The sequence below is a fragment of the Osmerus mordax genome, chromosome 26 (genome assembly GCF_038355195.1).
Source record: "Osmerus mordax isolate fOsmMor3 chromosome 26, fOsmMor3.pri, whole genome shotgun sequence".
Taxonomy (NCBI): domain Eukaryota; kingdom Metazoa; phylum Chordata; class Actinopteri; order Osmeriformes; family Osmeridae; genus Osmerus; species Osmerus mordax.
The window spans coordinates 7,737,007-7,756,083 of NC_090075.1; positions in this window are offsets into that span (position 1 = coordinate 7,737,007).

Consider the following 19,077-nt stretch of genomic DNA (forward strand, 5'->3'; position numbering starts at 1 on the left):
CCACAACACTTTTACTCCCCCTTGAATATCTACATCCAAATATCAATGCTCTCGCCAAGGTGAAAAGGACTTGCATTTGACCGTTCAGCATCAGGGGATTGAGCAAGACTACAAACACTTGCATTACAAAGGCTCCATTGCATGTGATCGCCTACGCACAGCCTGTCTATATTAGGTCACAGTGAATGTGTCCGCTGTTTTGTAAAGGTGAGGTTGCATAAGTCTCGGGAATTGAAAGAACTTGTGCCCGTTAAAAGGAACTGGCTTGTATTGTATGAATGCTTTGTTGTCTTCCCAGCAACCAAAAGAACAACACGCCCTATCTGTCACCGTCATTCACGATTTTTTGCGACGCACGTTTTATTTTAAAATGGCCCCCCTCCCCCCATCAAAGAAAAAAGATAATAAATGTAGATAATAATGGGGAGAGATGCGTGTAGATTTGATGTCTTTCTCACCAATTTGCATGTTTTAATGTTTGACTCGGCTTAAGTGCTTTTGCAAAGATTATTTTTTTTACCAGCGCTCCGGGTATCTGGCTTCTTGCTAGATAGAATAATTTTTTTAATTAGAATAACCGGCATCCTTTTACACAGCTGGAGAAGAACAGAATCGATTTTTGGAAATAGATGTATTGATGGCCAATACCACGGTGCATCAATGATGCTGTCATCCTTTAACTGTAGATAAAATAAGTTACAGTATTTATACCATAGCTAGATTGTTTATTGTTTAATCATTTTACATGAAGCACACCTCTTGTAACATGTATTCTAACAATTGAACCCGGGGGAAAGGTCCATGTGTTCATCATTGGGTGCAGTGTTCAAAGCACGGAACTTTATAAATCTCTTTTGATTTCTTGTCAGTCAAAACCCCAGATAAGAGAAAAACAAATGAACCCCTTGCAGAAAGAGAAAAGGCCACACACAACCCCACATGTGTGAAATCCTGTGTGAACCACTCCACAAGGTTTTGTCTGGTTCACAGTGAGACTTTAAGTCATTTTTAGCAGCCAAATTTCAAACTCACCAGGGTGCGCTCACTGAACTCACAATACAATAATTGTTCGGTAATCGACCTAGCCCATTCCTCATTGGCTGCTCAAAATTCACTGATGTTACTGATCGGAAATGACAATCAAATTAGTGGCTGTGGTTGCTGGAACTTGTCGATCAATGCAGATGCCACTCAATGCTGTCAGCAGTTACCGCCTTGGCATCAGTGTTTATTTCCTGTGGCCGTGCAGGAATAGTGTCTGTTTCACAGTTGTGAGAACAGGCTGGTGTTCTTTGGGGTTATTAGCTTAGGATATGGAGCCAATGAGCAATGCCATTTGACGGTTGGACAAGGCGCCCCGGCTACCCTTTCAATATGGACAATATGGACAGATGGAGGGGTGGGTGGATAACTGGACTCATGTCTTTGCTGAGACATAGAGACTGCTGCATAGATCGATGACTATTACATGAATCTCATTTGAATTTTTTGAATGTTGAGCAGAACATGAGGCAGGCAAGTTTGCATTTGTGGGGCACAATGGCGTTGGTCTGCTCAATCAGTAAGAGTCAGTGTTCCACTGTATAGTTAGGAACAAAGGGTTTAGTATGAAATGTATCATATATACTGTACATACTGCACATACCGGGTATGCTTCCAGATGCTTCCATACAGGTTTAATACTTTTTACAATGAAGCTATTGACATCACGTCATGCTCTGGGACCTATATATAAAAACACTGAGCAATTTGTCTTGATTTTGAATCAGTAAAAGAGGAAAATCTAAGTGACTTTGAAATAGGGTTCATAATTAGGGTACGGGTGGCAGAAGAATGATAAAAGTCACATCGGTGTAGACAGACTGGGAAATTGCGGTCAAAAGCACGCATATAATATGCTTGACTTTAATATTTATGGTGTCCAGTGGCTCTGCTCTGCATTTTCCAGGCATGGTTCGGGTCACAGCAAACCAATACAAAGCTATTCGGAAGGGTCACCATTATCCTATGATGAAATATTTCAATTCTGATGGGATGGGTGCTTTCCAGGATGACAATGCCCCCTTCTACGAGGTATGAGAGGTCACAGGATGGTTCGATGAGCATGAATATGATGAGAACCATAGAGCTATGGCCTTTGCGGTCTCAACTGAACACCAATGGGAGATTTAGGACCTTTGTGTTAGACAGTGTTCTCCACTGCGAAAACATCAACGTTTTCCATCATCAAAACACCAAAGGGTGAATCTATTGGGAAGAATCCCTCCAAGTGAGTGCCAGAAACTTGCAGAATCTATTCCAAGGAGCTTTAAAGCTGTTGCTCAACACCTTACTGAGACATTTTGTGTTTCTTTTCTTTGTCGTCAGTCAAATAACTTTTTTCCAAAGGATATTCCTTCAGTAAGGACCCCCTGTTATTTCTTGGGTGGAATCACATTACTGTATGTTTTGACAGTCCTCATTTTCATTATGAAATCCTGTTACAAAAGACACATTTCTCTCTTCTTGTGTGTGACATTTAGATAACTGACAAATCATACCCTTTTCCTTACCACAAAGATATTTATAGTGCTTTTGTGGGTCAAACTTTCATTCTGTTCAATTTTAGCTCAGCATGAGGCATTGAATTCTAAATTCAGGAGTAGGCCTCTCAGAGCAGGAGAGCCAAGACTTTGATCTCACATCGACTTTCTTGATTCAAATGATCCTTTGACTCGTCTTATTGTTAGTCCCTACATGTGGAGGTAGATAGGAAGAGCCAGACAGAGACAAAGACAAAGAGTAAGTCCATACCAGGTCCTTGATCTAACAACCTTGTCAGTAAAGCCATATCTGGTTGGTGTGGAGATAAATCATTGCTAGGGTTCAAGGCCAAAGTACTCTGGCAAACTGCACACCATGGTTTATGGGTGTGTGAGTGAGGTTGTGTGTGTGTGTGTGTAAGTGCAATTTGAGATGATGTTGGCTGAGGAGGGTTATTACATTGCTGTTGTACTTATGTGCTATGCCAACAGTTTGACCTTCCCTCTCCTTTAGCATATCAATGGACAGCAGGCAAAAAATAATATCAAATACAATTATTAAAGGATTAAAGGATAGGCTACATCTCCTGCTTATTATCAGGACAATTAGCCAGAGTGGCTTCGTACGGGTCATAATCTTTCTTATGAAACATTGGAACATCCATATGAAACACAGGACTGTCGAGTAGAACATGCAAAATGTTACTAAATGGCAACATATTTCAGATTGCTGATTCAGATTCTCATTATAGTGGGACAACTGGGAGTAAAAGAGAATGGCTTTTACAGTCACGGCTGGAATCTGTAATTTGCCAGAACTACCTGAACAAACCCTGGTAAGAAATCTATCACGTTAGAGCATCTATCTGTGAAACTGATCCTGTCAGGTTTGGGCTACATTTACAGTATCATGTTTTGAGTATACTGTGTACTAAACCTTCTCTGCTCACTGTTTCACATTGATGCATTAAGGCTATACAATAACACATAGTCAATCACAGAACACCATTACTGGATTGTGTTCTTAAACAAGACGCGTTGGGAATTCAGCCTCTGATATTTTGGACACACACTTGCATACACTTGCAAATAAAGTGACCCGTGTCAACCGTAACAATAGTGGCAAAGTTTCCCTTGCAATCCAAGTTGGGCTCTTTACCTTTTTCATCACAGACTTGGTTGAAAATTGTACACTACTCATGCTCAGCATTTTTTTATTTGTTAGCGCATTCCAATCAAGGACTTTAATTCAGTGCAACTGTGGAAATACATACAGTATTTTATAATGCTTTGGCTACAAAATAATATTAGAAAATTGTGGTGACAGAATCCTCTTGATTAAAGGCCAAAAAGGAACCTTTTACTGCCTCAAAGTGACAACATTGCCTCAGCGCACCCTACGAGGCCGATTCACTTTGACAATCATCTTCCTTTCTTGGGGATGGGTTCGTCCTCTGCTAGGCCATAGTGGTCTGCCCACACCCTCTTTCTGGTCTTGGCCTCAGAGTGGTTCTGGATGCCCTCCAGATCATCCCTTTGTCATTGGGATAGAGAGAGCTGGATATTAGTGGAAGGGAGGTGGTTGTGTTGCTCCAAGAGCAAGTTGAGGTGCTAGCCTGCTGTGGAGGGTACACAGTCATGCTAGAGTTAGCCTGCTGTGGAGGGTACACAGTCATGCTAGAGTTAGCCTGCTGTGGAGGGTACACAGTCATGCTAGAGTTAGCCTGCTGTGGAGGGTACACAGTCATGCTAGAGTTAGCCCTCTGTGGAGGGTACACAGTCATGCTAGAGTTAGCCTGCTGTGGAAGGTACACAGTCATGCTAGAGTTAGCCTGCTGTGGAGGGTACACAGTCATGCTAGAGTTAGCCTGCTGTGGAGGGTACACAGTCATGCTAGAGTTAGCCTGCTGTGGAAGGTACACAGTCATGCTAGAGTTAGCCTGCTGTGGAAGGTACACAGTCATGCTAGAGTTAGCCTGCTGTGGAGGGTACACAGTCATGCTAGAGTTAGCCTGCTGTGGAGGGTACACAGTCATGCTAGAGTTAGCCTGCTGTGGAAGGTACACAGTCATGCTAGAGTTAGCCTGCTGTGGAAGGTACACAGTCATGCTAGAGTTAGCCTGCTGTGGAGGGTACACAGTCATGCTAGAGTTAGCCTGCTGTGGAGGGTACACAGTCATGCTAAAGCTATTGTGGTAGTCGTAGGTGCTAGTGCTATCCTGCTGTGGAGGGTAGACATAGTAGTTCCCTGTGTCCATATAGCCATCAGGAGGCTGTGGTGGGCAGATAGGCTGACCAGGACTTTGATGGATGACAGGAATGCTAGAACCAGGGTTCATCCCAGAGCTATGATCAGGGTACATATTAGCAGGATGTGGTGGAGGGCAGATGGGCACGCTAGGCCCATTGTAGTGGTTAGAGGTGCTTCAATTTGAATGAATGATGGTGCTGGGCCACGTCATATCACCAGGGTGCTGTGGAGAGCAGGTATTGACACTAGGCCCAGGGTAGCTCGAGCTGCTAAATCCAGGACCGCTGGAGATGCTAGGTCCAGGGAAGTCAGAGTTGCCAGGGCTGAGAGCTATGGCAGCTGGTTGTGGGGGGAAGATGTAAGTGATTGTCCCAGGGTAAGCAGAGGCAGCTGGGTCTAGCTGTTGTGGAGGACAGCTAGAGGCCGTGAAGTGGCTGCTCGACTCCTGATGAAACCCTGCAGACCTGCCACTAGCATAGGAGGCAGTCTCGTTAGCCAACAAATGCACAGACGAGGTCTTGTCTGGAGGCTCATCATCCGAGCTGTCTTCATCAGAAGAGGAGTCGATGACGATGATATTGGGATCCACTTTTTTATTCGGGGCCACATATGCATCCCCTTGGTCTTTGTAGGAGCCCCATGTACGGGCGGAGAACTGGTTGGAGGGTTGTGTGGAATCTCGAACTGACAGAGCAGAAGACAAGTGCAGCCCAGATATTGGACACACATTAAATTGATTTTAAATTGGTATTGATTCATACATAAAAGATACTTTCATAAAATAAAATAAACATTTTACCATTAATATTTGGCAACAATTTACATTAACTAGTATGTATTAATTTGTAATTACATTGTTTTTAAGTTTATGGTTATGGGTTATTATTACAAAAGTGTAAAAAGGCACAGTATGGAGGAAGGGGTATGGGGTTATTATAAAGGGGCAGTTGATTGTTATTACCAGACTGAGATCACCATCTCTTAGCCCTGGAAAGCCCAACCATGTTCCAGTTTGCTCTTGTATAATAACTTGTATTGTTAAACGGTAATGAACTACATAGGAGTTGATATGTAGCTTTATTATATCTAGTTTATATTTGTAGTTTAATAATAAGAAATTATGCAATCACAAGAATACTCAATGAAAACAACACACCAGGACGTTCTTAGTCTAGTACAATGAATCCGTCGATGATGCCAATGCAGCTTCACAGAAAAAGTCACAGAATAGATCAAACGAAGGCCTTCGTTGAGAAAGTGGTCGTGACAGAGATCAGAGAGAGTTCTGCCCAGTCCAAGTTCTGTCTCCCTGTCCTCGGGAGACAGGTCAACATAAGTTCTATTCAAGCACTCTAATTGGTTAACAATTATGGATAGAGAGTTCAAACTGATAGGAAATTCTCAATAGGTGTTGTGGAAGAAATTGGGATTTCCTGTGTGCTTACATTAATCACTAATCAATAGAACTAGTCATTGGATACTAGTTAGTACGTTTATCATGTAAGCTTGCTATTAATAACAGTAGATTGTGTCTATGTGTCAGGGTTAATAGATGTTCGTGATCAGGAGAAAGTACTGGGTAAACGTCCTTTGTCATGACTACAAGGAGAGCGCCAACTATGATCTCTCTAGTCTGAGTGGTCATGTGTTGGGAGCTGTGAAGCTCTTCCTCTGAGACTGTTGTAACGTCATTACTGCCTGACTGTCACTATCTATGTTTACATTCCTGTGCCCTATAAAAGATGGTCCTCCGGCTTTCGGAGCCGAGAGAGACCTGGTTGAGACCTAAGCTTGGTGTTGTGTTGTCATTTATGGTCAGAAGACTGGTTTTCTCTCCCAATCTGCAGATTGATAAATACGTATTAAAATCCAGAACTCAACTGAACTTAGTCACTCCGTTTATGAAGAGACGGACAAACACTTTCCTCATCAGTGTCCAGATCAGGATTGTTGATAATAAAATGCATCTTATCTTTAAAAACCATGTAGGTGCTGGGTATGGGTTAGTTTTTTCTTATTCTTTCTGTCTCTATAAGATGACCTTATTCTACTTATGTTTCACTTGTAAATGGGTAGATATGGTCACCTAGGTAATTGTATGTAAGAGAGAATGTTTGTAAATGTCTTTCTTATGTCTTTGTCCTTTTGTTCATAAGACATGACAATAAAGATACATGGAAACATAGGTAGGAAACTGCCTGTCAAGCTCTGAAGAAAGCGAGAAATAATGAGAAAGCTTTTAGGCAGGATTGGATCTGTGTGCTCCCTTACCCTACCACAGCAAGCAGCCTACCTAGTGTGTGACGGAGGGTCCATATTGAATCATCTGTTGTATTTTTAAGTCCTACATTTTCATCTCCTCTCGGAGCTTAAATCTGGAACGATAGGAATTATACTGATTGCATCATATGATGTCCTTGCAAGTAAACAAGCCCATTTTTAGACACTGACAATGACAAACCCTTAGCCACAGTGACAGTTTAGGTGATTACTATGGAAACTGCTGTTTTCAGCATCAGCATGCTGTTTGGTCTGAATAAAAACAATTCCGAGTGAGAAAGAGGGAACAACTCAAAAGGCTTGTCAGTCACACCAGGTGACAATCATGAGAATCCAAAGACTCAGATAAAGGTATAAACTCAAGGACACGTTGAGCCCCTTGAGCCTCCCTCTCCAGTACCCTTGTTGCCACACAATGAGTTACCCTTTTCTTTTCGCTATTCGCAAATGTCAAAGTAATTCAAATGAACACAAACATGCGAGTGACACATCCCTGCGGATCTCTTCACACGTGGAACGCTGAAAACAATGTCTCCAGTGAAGTGATGCACACAGTAGTGGAAAGGTGAAACATGAGCGAGAAGGAGAATCTTAGCTAGTGTTTTGTTGTGCAGATGGATGCTTTAATAAGCAGTCCTCTCGCAATGAGAGGCTCATTGTAATCACCAGATTTGCACAAATAGCTGTAGAACTTGAAGAGCATGTGATTGATGATACTGACACCATGAATGGGCAGTTCATTGTCTTAAACAAACTGGGTAATTAGTTTGGGAAATATCATTTTTGTTTATTCGTGATTTGTCAAAACCACATTACCCGTCTAAAGGATCTGATTCAGTTCCGGAATATTGAAGTGATGATCTCTACCTATTCTCCTTTCTACTACACCTAATTACAGATCTACCTCTTATATCATTTGTTTTGGTTTCCCATCTAATGTATGTCTCTAAGGCACTTAGTAGATGTAATGTTATGATTGTCATCTTTGTTGTAGACAGCTTATTCTGGAGTAGGTATTGAAAGCTACTTCTGTAAAAATGTTGATATTCAAATCAGAAAATCAGTTTAATCTCACATTAGATTTGGATTGTCAGTAGATTAGGCTACTACTAGGGGATAGATTGTGGAGGAACTGAACCAAGTTTAAAATACTTTTATTTCCATTCCAAAGAGACTCGGGATTCAGAAAAAACAAGCTAAAGCGTATATGTCAGCAGTACCGGTCCTAGCACATTTGGCGCCCTAGGCAAGATTTATCACGAGCACTATGCACTATATGCACTTCGGAAAATGCCGCCCCCCTCTTCATGCCGCCCTAGGCGGCTGCCTATGTCGCCTTTAGGAAGGACCGGCCCTGTATGTCAGGGGCGTCGTTAGACCCTTTTTACTGGGGCATGTGCCCCAGTTTAATCTGCTGTGCCCCAGTAAAATAGAAAGTTTGAGTTTTAACAATTTACTTTATTAGTAAATGCATTAATTTAGATTGATAATCCCGGTAAAAAATAAACCCAGTATCCCAATCAACACTTGTAAAATCAAAGCAGTTTAACCGAAAACACAAACTGATGCATGCAGAATTCCATGTCAGCGCACTCTTCTGAGCTTGCCAAATAGCCACAGTGGCACGCACACAAAAGTCCAGGTGTCGGACTCGGCACACAAGTCAGAATTGATGTAGGCTAAGAAACATTACAAAACTAAAGATAGTTTCTCAATGATAGGCCTACCGATCATCTTATTTTGACTAAAACATAAAAACAATATTACATGAAGCTCAAAAAAACAGTATTTGCGCTCAAATGAATGCGAAAGAAATGTGCTCGCTCGCATTAAGTATTGATGTCTCTGCCAAAGCTGATATTAAGCTTGTGTCCCTGAACTGTGTATAGTGGGTTAAGCAAGGGAAGTTTCTATAGCCTAGTAGTGCCTTGTGCGCAGCAAGCTTGAAATAAAAAAAGGGATATGAATAGGGGCCTGTGCCCCCCGTAGAGTTTTATGTCTAACATCGCCCCTGGTGTATGTGTTAATAGTAACAGTTTATAATAATAACAAAAACAGATTTGCAATTTGGTAGGGAAATATTCTGGGGATATGTTTATTATGTAACCAATGGGTTTATGCAAATGCACCTCTCAGCAATTTCTTCTCCAAATCCATGAAACCACCAGTGGGATCACTCACTGTAAGTAGCAATAAGCTCAATCATGCATTTCTATGATGAGAGTCAGAAGTCTCACTCAAAGTTTTTCACCTTGTGCTGCAATTATGCCCCAAAAGTCCATGTGTGACGATGCCTCGAGCCATCAATTGTGTAATGACATCGATCTCTTGATGTGACAGACACTCACTGACAGATCATTATTTGAATATCCCTCCTTTGAGGAAGGATCAACAAATACAGAACGATAACCATGTGTCCTTTTGTGCACATTCCATGTACAATAAAGTATTGTAATTTCAGTCATGTTTTCTTACTTCATATTAAATTCATTCATTTTGTCAACGCACTATTGTTTAATACGTTAGGAGTGGTGTCCATCGTTTGATATTCTGAGCTCAGAACAGTATCACTGTGTGGAGGTAAACATCCCCTGCAGTCTTTCATATTCATCATTAGAGAGAACCGCCCTCTTGCTTTTTCCAGAAGACACAGAATAAATGTTCTATTTGTGTTCCCGATCAAAGGCATATTAGGCTGCATTTGAACATGAAGGGACATAGGGACAAATTCAACAATCCCAATGTATGTGCTTTTTACCATCCTAGTGACATACATATACTAACTCCCATACTAATCTTAGAATTAAGATACCGTTGTAACGGAATTCCTCTTTTCATACTATATGCTTTCAGTCCTCCCTTGCAGACACACACACACACACACACAAACACCCCCCCCCCCACACACACACACTCTCCCCCTTTCTATCTACTGTAACTCTCTATTTGTAGTATGTAATTGATAAAACCTAAAGTCAAATCAATAATGGCTTTGTCTACTAAGTTGCGTCCACATGACAGGAAATTTCATGTAAATACATGATTGAAACAATGTAATAGAGAGATGAATTGCAGCACTTTAAGTATATTCCTATCATTACAGTACTGCTGTACCAGGATAAAAGGAAAATGTATCTATTTGGCTGAGTGCATTCATTTTCTTTTAAATGTGTTTTCAAACAAGAACATTTGGAGTTTTTCCTCTCTGATTGCTTACCAAGACTTAAATTAGATGTATAACCTAAAGCAAGAAATAAAAAAATACATTAGAAAAGCAGCACAGAGTGTCACAACTGGCTTCTAAATTGCTGCAAGTGTTTGTGTTTCCAAGCACATCTCTTACATTTGACTTCAATTACTTTCTATAATTGAGTTTTTTCAGATGAACGAAAAAGAAGATATCATCAACCACAAAACAATTTAAGTTATTGATATCTTTCGAAGAAAGAAATAACAGGGACATTTAGAAAAGTAAGTATGACCTGTAGAGAATAACAACCAGATTTCCAGGGAGAGGTCGTCTGACCCTGATCAGCATACAAAATTCCCTAGAGATTAACTAATTGTATTACCTTCCCGAACTCTGATATGGAGCATTTATATGTGCAGGTTATGCCCCACCACTTAAGAATTAACATTTAGAGTACTATGCATTGTTTAAATATGAGTATAAACTGTTTTTTAAATAAATGTTACACAATGACAACAAGCTAATTAAACTCCAATGGGGCACTGTTTATCCGTTTTACCTCAGAATAATAAAGAAGACCATTGGTTGCAGATTATCTCAGATAGTTATGAATCCGTGTCGAATACTGAAAGTAAAGGTATTTGCAAAAACAAACATTTCCAACTTCTTATTTAGAATTATAATCTTCTGCATTGAATGTTATGCAGTCTTACACGAAAACAAAGGCTAATTCTGCGCAAAAACATGTGGACCAGGCTCTTAGGGGTGCTTTGAAGTCCTTGATAGTCAGCTGGGTTACAGGATGTGTGAGATGCAGGTTTACAGGTCCTTAGGGTTAGGGTTAGTTAGGGTGCAAAAACACCTGATGTATCCCAGGGGTCATACTGTGTTGCTAGTACACTGGAAATGTTCCTCATTGTGAGTGTGCTCTACTGCTTTGGTCTGGGTTGCACCTTAGTGCTCTGCCCAAGAGCACCATATGGTGCTCCCACAGGTCATTACAAGCTGACTGGGCTTCTGGGGGTAGATGTTGAACCACAGATGCCACATTGGCATTTCAGCCGTCATTCTGCTTGGCGGAGCAATGGGTTAACAGCTTCCTGCAAATTGAGGGTTGATTATCTCATCCCTGGTAGTCTTTTTTCCTCAAATTCCACATCTTCTTTGGAAGAATGCCAATGAGCTTGTTTTGAGGAGGAGCTCTGGTTTGACCTGAACAAGGTGAAAATGGATTGTTGAATCCCAGGATGATCCACTTGAATTCACTGCGTTCCCTGAAGTCTCATTCCAATGGATCACAGCTTATATGATGGACTTAAACAGAACATCTTTGGGGATGTAACGAGGGGAAGGATTGTCAACTGTATTAACTAAATTATACTTTTTTGTGATGGTTTGCAGGTGTAATAGGCCACTATAGTGCTAGCCTTAGAGGATACACTGTTCCTCTTTCCTCAACTAGAGCTAGTTTGTTTTTAAATGCACCTTGCATTTAAATCATTTCATTTCAGGGTATGAGACCTTAATGTGAATCAGTTATATTTACATTAGTTTTTTACAATCGCTATGACAATCTCTTCAATATTTTAACAAGTTTCCTAAACTCAACACACCAACACACAATTGGCAAAATGGTTAATGTCATGCTCAAAGTCACACACTGTAAACTAAACTCAAACACTCATTTTTGTAACACAAAACAATACACTAACACATGTTCTCTTTCAACAGGAACATTTAATCAATCATAGCACCATGTCATAAAAACACTATCAGATGGCATTACAGAAACCGCATTACTTTATATGTGTCAGGTCTCACAGTATATGGATCATAGATTGTGTTTAGCAATGCAGTTTCGTTTGAAGCCTCTACCTTTTTGTTTTGTTGGGTTTAGTAAATGCTTGCATGTTGTTTCTTTTGCTGCAGAAATTCAGAACAAAAAATGAATGACTCATCTCGGAATAGCTTTATAGAATGCACGGTTACTGTATTGAAAAAAAGAGACAGAAACATCATTGCTGCAGTAAAGGCTTCATTTTCAACAGGACATTAAAGCAAGAAATATGCAATATAGCTGCTATTTACAGTATTTCATCAGTTACCCTAGCTCTGGCCCTTCTTGAGCGCCACCACGCATTCTAAAACCTCTCCCACTCCCTTGTCCTGGTACTTGTCTTCCTCTCCCTCGTGCAGGCATTATTATTACTTTCTTCATGTTGCTCTATATTGTTCTTTTTCCACACAAGATCAGCCCAAAGAGGTCCTCCTTACCATATGGTGAAAGAACCTCAACACCTGGGTGTTTCCTAGTTGGGAATCAGCTGTGTTTACAGTACTTTCATAACTTCAACCAACTGTTTCTCAGTAGCAATGGAATAAAATACAGGGGATATATTTGTGTGTTACGCACCCCCCTTCTGACGGAGGAGACTGTAACGCGCCGTACCGTTCAGAACTAGGTTTATTGCAAACCAAAACACGGTAAATGGGAAAAAGGGCTGGGCGGAACCCAAGCAAAGAAATTAAAGATCCAAAAGACCCCTAAGCTTTCTAGCCTGCAGTACCTGCTAGGCTCACTACCTAAAATAAGTACAGGGGGTGGTCCGCCCAGGTTTTACCTAGTGTTTGTAGACAGAGGTTAGCTACGGGTGATGTAAGCCCAGAGGCCTCTAGCCTAAACACTCCTGAGGTGCTTTCCCCTTTTCCCTGGGACAAACGAGGAAACAAATAGTAAACACAAAGGCCAAACAGAACAACCAGTCAAACAAACAAGGAAACAAAACCACGGACCAAAGACACATTACACAAAGACAGACATACCCATACGGACCAAAAAGACCGACATGGATCAAAACAAAAAGGGGTATGAGCCTGCCAGGAAATGGATGTCTCAAAAGATCTATGTCTGCTAGAGATGTGTGCTGATGTGTGTATCCAAAAACAAAATACATGTAGCATCTGGTCTCTTCCCCCCACTGCCAAGGAAAACAGCCCTATTTAATCATAGTACAAACGGATGCGATTGGTTGATTGGTGACGGATGATTAGTGGATGCAGGTGGGAGCTGGTGATGACGAGATGGTGATGACTCGCTGCTGGGTGTAGGCTACTCCCCACATTGCCTAAGAAAACAGACAGAACACACACACACACACAACACACCAGACAGGGTGGGACACGTAACATAGCTGTTCACTTTGACTTTCGTCAATAAGTTAGGTTTTGAACATGATGTTATCTGTTCTGACATACAGTGTGAAAGCATTGGTAAATTGGGCAGTAAAAATCGATTGTTTCGGTCTTGGTTGAGCTTGTGTGTAAAAGAAGTTCAAACATTTTACATTTGTGTTTACTGTATGCATTTTGTGTCAAAGCAACAAGAAATGTGTCACTGTAATTGTATAGCCTACACTGACGGATGTTGTGCTAACTGTGTCAAGAGTTTAGGAAAATTGTTAAAAGTATTGAAAAAGTTGTCATAGCGATTGTAAAATACTGTCAGTTCACATTAGAGCCTCGAGTCTCAAGTGATGTATTGTGTGTGAGTCATCGACTGTCCCCTGTTACCCAATGTGCTTGTGTAGCCTGTAACTCATCAGAATTTCACCTCAGAGACAGATTCTCCCTTTCAGTAACATGTTTCAGTATAAGCACACCATGTGTGAAGAACATTGAATGCACAAAACGCCATTCACACAAACATATTGAATAATGGATCAAAATTAAATTGAAAACAATATATTTAGCATACAGTGCAGTGCAGGCCACATGGCGTGCGTTACCCATATGTCATTCAAGTCCAACCCTCATCATTCACAGTGCTCTACGTGCAACATCCCTTCACCAAACAACCAAACCTCCTTCCTCCTTCCACTTCCACAACACTTGGGACAACATTTAGGCCTAACACTCCTATTCCATATCCGTTGTCCCTCTACATCTCCAACAGCATCTGATTTACTTGTCCATCTGTCAATCCTGTCAGTGCTTTTGAATTATTGGCAGTACGGCCCTCCGTACTTCGAGGAAGAGATTAGAACATAGAAAGGTTTGGACAGTATGGTAGGACAGTGTCAGAAATGTAGAAGGGCTTCGTGAACGACAATACAAAACCAAACCATTGAACTGACCTGAGCAGCGCAGCTTGGTTTCTCTACCACATCCTGCGGCCACTCCGAAAAGCCCACCAGGTCTTAATGAGTTCCTGCTGTAGGGGTGCAGAGTGGGATAATGGGGTGAAACGGAATATGTGGACAATAGAAAAATGAGTAATAGAACAGAGTTGTTGTGTAAGGCCATTGGACGAAGGTTATATGAGGAGGCTGTTCAAGTAAAAATCGAGGTCATTTCAATGCTGCTGGTCGGAATTGATGGGGAATGCTCTCTGGGCCCTGGACTGCATGGTTGGGTTGATCTGGTTGAAGCAGCAGTGCAGAAAAGGACATAAGGGAAGAAGTCTGCCTGGATACATTCTCTGCATAGTCACACTCTGTAGAACTATACATTGGACAAGGGTGGGACCTTGTAGAACTGTTTGACCTATGAATGTTGTTTAACCTATAGAATCCCTACTACCGGTACATAGTAGCTAGCTGCAGTACAGCAGCTGTCAGCCGGGCCATCTCCATTCGGTAGGGTTTCAAATTAACCTTTGTTCCCAGTGGGAGACAGACTGGACGGGGCTGTAACATCCAAAGCTGGTGGGGGGTGGGGGGGGGGGGGGGGGGGGGGAGTGGAAGAGAGTGCCTGGACATACACTTTAGCTTTGTGTGGTAGTCTTGAACGTAACATATGCTCATGTGGTCTCCCAGCATCTCCGTGATCCATTCCAATGTCTACTTTCTGGGTTTTGGGATATACAATATACTCATGTTAAAAAAAATTGCAGTCCGTTGGTAAATGTCAGAGGGGTATCATATGGGTAATTTGAAAATAGAATTATCATTTCAATTTAACAAGCAATTAAAAAAATTATGTTGCTGAAATCCATGCTCAAAATATAAACCTGCATACACTAACAAATGAGCGGAGCTAGTTCAGGCATGGCACTCGGGCAGCGCGCGCCATATCACCCATCGCCGTGTTCTCAGCCCATAGGCTTAGCTTGATAGTGTAATGGCAGAATTCTAGTGGCACTGTGTAGATTTGAATAGTCAAGAGATGGCGTTTTCAATAAATTTATTTTGCTTGTACAAATCAAGAATTAACAAAGTACTTTGTGATCAGTCATAACGAAGGTGCTAGCCACAGGTCGTTCACAAGAGTGATGAAGAACAACCCTAAAACCCTGCCTTATATAAACTTTAGATCAAATGGTTCTTCTGATGGTCAATCCATCCATGTAGCAAACTCTGTGATTGGTCAGCACTGCTCAGTGACAGTTTGATTCCATACCAAGTGTCCCACAGTTCTTTAATGTGGCATCTCTCCCCAAACCAGTAGATACTAAAGCCACAGGAGTTCACCAGTCAAATGGTCAACTGTCCTTTGTGTGGGCAACTTCAAACAAGTATTTAATTAACACAGGGCTCCGTCCTTGGACCCCTCCTCTTCTCTCTGTACACCACCTCACTTGGACCAATCATCACCTCCCATGGCTTCTCCTACCACTGCTACGCTGACGACACGCAGCTGTACCTGTCGTTCCCCCCGACCGATCCGGGGATCTCAGCTAGGATTGAGGCCTGCCTCACAGACATCTCCGCCTGGATGACCGAGCACCACCTCCAGCTGAACCTCGCCAAAACAGAACTTCTCATCATCCCGGCTAAACCCTCCATCTCCCACGATCTCTCAATCACCCTGGGATCTGCGACGGTGACCCCTTCATCCTCTGCCAGGAACCTTGGAGTTACCATGGACGACGAGCTCTCCCTCACGGCCCACATTGCTGCGGTCTCCCGGTCGTGTAGATTCACCCTCTACAACATCCGGAAGATCAGGAGATACCTGTCTGAGCACTCCACCCAGCTGCTAGTCCAAGCACTCGTCCTCTCCAAGTTGGACTATTGCAACTCTCTGCTCGCTGGTCTCCCACCTTCAAGAAAAGGCTCAAGACGCACTTGTTCCGGGAGTACAACGGTACTTAGGAACGGTTCCCTTGACCCAATGTTAGTTTCCTCAAGGATCACAATGACTCTTGCTTAGAGACTTGTTGCTCTTGTGGTTAGTGGTAACTGATTTAAAATGTTGTTCTCGCTGTGATATATTGTTTTATTACTGTTGCTTGCTTTTTTTCCACAGGTACACTTGCACTTATAGCTGTTCATGTTGTTTAATTGTAACTTGTTTAACTACATGCTATTATGGTTCTTCCCTTTGGCACTTACTTTGGTTGTTCACAATGTGTGCTTCATGTTTTTGGCTACTCGCGATGTTTTTTGGCTATCTTGTTGTTATGATCAGTGACCTATGCACTTTGTAAAGCTCTCTCTTGGAAGTCGCTTTGGATAAAAGCGTCTGCTAAATGAATAAATGTAAATGTAAATGTAACACCACCCATGCAACAGGAAGGGTCAGAGCAGCTTGATCAGTTCATCTATCTTAAACTGCTCCCTCAGATCACAATAACAATACAATTGAATCCACATTGTCTCCAGAACAGCTGTCTCATCCTCCCCAGGGGTCATAAACTGCAAATGGCATCTCTACCAAATGGAGTTGATTCAACATTCATTGTATCAAGCTTCTTAACCAACTTTAGACTTCCATTAAAACACATTCCTCATATATAAAACACACACATTATAACTGTATTCCAAATTTCCACCACAATAGGCGGCGCTATAAAGTCGCACACATGCACGCACACGTGTCCTCGATTACCTTTGTGTTCTGCGCTGCTGCCACCCACCACCATCCCCTTCTCCCCCATGTGGTCTGTCTGTTCTCCCCGTCGGGGATTTAACTTGTTGCTCCCTGCCTCATGTCATGCATGCTGCAGTGAAGGCAGGGAGCGCTTCCCCATGTACATCCATTCCGCCAATGTTAAACCATTTGTCATGTGTATGAATAAATGGTAAAATCAATCACGGAAATAATGACAGATATCGAATCCTTCATTAACTTTTATCAACCATCTTGCAGTTTAAATATTCATATTTCAAACTCCGTTTAATGAGGTGATATCTTCCCAATGATGAATTGTTAATCATTAGTGATGCTAGAAGGGATGATGTGATTCACTTACAGTATGAGCTGAAGAGACTTTCAAAAAATAAGCCACATGATATTTACTTGGCTTCTTACTGTAGGGTTAGCTTATGGCCTGACTCTTTTATTGCAAATTAATAGTACATCCAAGAGAATGGTTCCATCGGCCACCTAAATGATGCAAATCATAAAAACATCCAACAACAAACTCTGTAGGCAATCATCTAATTATTATGCTTCATGGTAATAGTTTGTGTTTTCCGTGAAATGGGACAATTAGATAATGAGTTAGGTGAAAGCAACACTTGATTTGTCAACACTAGATTACCTCTTTCCGCCACTATTTCAATTCCAGGCTCTGACCCAACATACGCTTCAGAATACCCACAATGCCTTTGTGCACAAACAATAAGACAGAATTCAGCTAAATAAAGTTAATTCAATTAGCCATAACTAATGTTGCTGTAAAAATGTGTGTTCTTTCACAAAGATCCTCCAATCTTTGTATTTTATTTTAATGATTACAATGATAAATTAAAATGTACTATAATTACATTCTAAATGACACTCTTTTGCAAAACAAAACCAGTTTTCACTCTAGGAAAGATATATTTTTCCTGGGAACCAATTTGGTTGTGATCGATGTAATTTCTATTTCCGTCCTTTCTTAATGCCATTCTAAGCATTTCATAGTTAACAGTGAAATACCCATGGAATTACCCACGTCTCCACCTGAGCTGTGATGACTCCAATCTCATTCTGATTTGTATTCTCATCAAGAGAGATCACGAGGGATGAGAATCCAAGGACGTGCTAATGCAGATGGAAGGGTCGAGGAAGGAAAAGGAGGGGGATGGAGGATGGGATTGTGTGAAGTCGAGACACAAGTTGAGACGTTCCACCTTTAGCTGGAGGATAGCCAGTTGGAATCACAGCCATAGCAGCAGACGACCTGACATTTTCTCCTCCCATCTGTCAGTTGTGGAGAAACTCCTTGTGACACGTCGTCTGAATCGGCTCAGCCCAACGCCTGCTTGGCTACAAAACCGAGGGCACACACACACGCACACACACACGGTCCACAAGCATAAAAGCACACATATTTATACTGATGCACAGTAATAGTCTGCCCCCCTAAATAGCCCATATTGTCATCTAAAGGATAGATGACAATATGGGGGTCAGATGGCTGAGCGGTTAGAGAATCGGGCTAGTAATCAGAAGGTCGCTGGTTCGATTCCCGGCTGTGCAAAATGATGTTGTGTCCTTGGGAAAGGCACTTCACCCTACTTGCCTCGGGGGAATGTCCCTGTACTTACTGTAAGTCGCTCTGGATAAGAGCGTCTGCTAAATAACTAAATGTAAATCTAAAGGATAGTGGGCGTAGTAAATTATGAATTCAACACCATGATGCAATGTCACGTCACCAGTCAGGATCAACGAGGTTGAAAAAATAGAAAGAGCCGCAGAACAACGCCGGCTGTGCTGGTGACTATGGCAATGTCTGGGTTAAGTGACAGAAGTGACAGAAGAGAGGAGCCAAAGGGACTAAGTATAAGTGGTTAACGTCATAATCATAATTTGTCAAGTCTGATTATTTCTTTTCCTGATTAGCGTCTCACTTGCTTTCACCACCCCCCCTACTTGGCTCTTCAAGACCCAAGGACACTTAGTGCATG